Raw genomic sequence first — 1,212 nt, 5'->3', positions numbered from 1 at the left:
CAAGGCAGAGGTGGTCGGTGGTGGAGGCCAGTACCCCTTCTGGAAATGTTACTGATCTCTAAAAGTGTACTTAGCCTAATCATGGTCCCTTTTCCTATTTCCATAGCCTACCTTGGACAGTGATTATCGGTTGCCAATTATGATCGTGATATAGTTCTTGTATTTTCTATGTCCTATAATTAGCAACACGGCTGTGAACCCTTTGGGCATCATTATGGCCTCATGAGTCCTCTTCATTCTGACCCTTTGTCTTTGGCCTGTTACTCCAAAGTGCAAACCAATGTTGTTTCAAGCACAAACGTTATCCAATTCCATTTTTTATGTTAATTAATAGACCACCGCATTTAAATGTTTTTAGATGTGACAATGAATATAGACATTTGAATTTCTCTCGTTTGCTATTCTTTCTCGTCCTGCCTCCATAAGCATTCAGGTAAGCCACTCATTAGAAAAATATAAACATTAATTTATCAGAACTTTCTCAGCTGTTAAGGCTACTTTACAATTCAAGACAAAAGATGTTTTTTCTTTGCCGTTTGATGCCCGAGTGTAAGGCTACAAAAATTCCTCTAAAATATAAAGGGGGAAGTTCTGACATTAAAAACAGGTTCAGTGCTACTCAATGCAACTCTTGCGCATCCAAAGAGATTGATTTAAAAACAAACCCAACAAGGTGAACTTGCCAGGTGCCAAAGGGTTAAAAGAACAAATCCAAACAAAAAACCCAGGTCCTAGAATGGGAAAGTAGGCAAAAAATAAAAAGAGAAAACTAACGTACTAGATTAGTCCCTTTTGAGACACCAATTGTATAGGTTCACTGCCATGGAGTAGTTAGAATAGAGAAAATTGGTATTGTAGGTGGAGTCATCAAGGGAGCTATGGTTGCGCGGTTAGTGGGTTTGAACTGTTAGCAAGTTTCCAAGACCAGTGCTTGCACAACCTTCAGGGCCACTAAACTGAACCCCACAGAATACAGCAACCTCAATACGTATTTCACAGCTCCTTCAAATTGAAAGCGTAGGGGCCCTGAAAAGGGCCTTTTTGTAAGTAGCAACCAGCGGGGCGCCAAAAAGCATGCTGCTCAGCCGCCGAAGCCGTAGAGGGTGCGGCCCTGGCGCTTGAGCGCGTAGACCACGTCCATGGCCGTGACCGTCTTGCGCTTGGCGTGCTCCGTGTAGGTGACGGCGTCGCGGATCACGTTCTCCAGGAACA

The sequence above is a fragment of the Echinops telfairi genome, unplaced genomic scaffold (genome assembly GCF_000313985.2).
Source record: "Echinops telfairi isolate 266 unplaced genomic scaffold, ASM31398v2 ScPeMD7_5868;HRSCAF=6743_0, whole genome shotgun sequence".
Classification (NCBI taxonomy): Eukaryota; Metazoa; Chordata; class Mammalia; order Afrosoricida; family Tenrecidae; genus Echinops; species Echinops telfairi.
The sequence above is the reverse complement of the archived record's forward strand: the minus strand, read 5'-3'. Positions refer to the sequence as shown.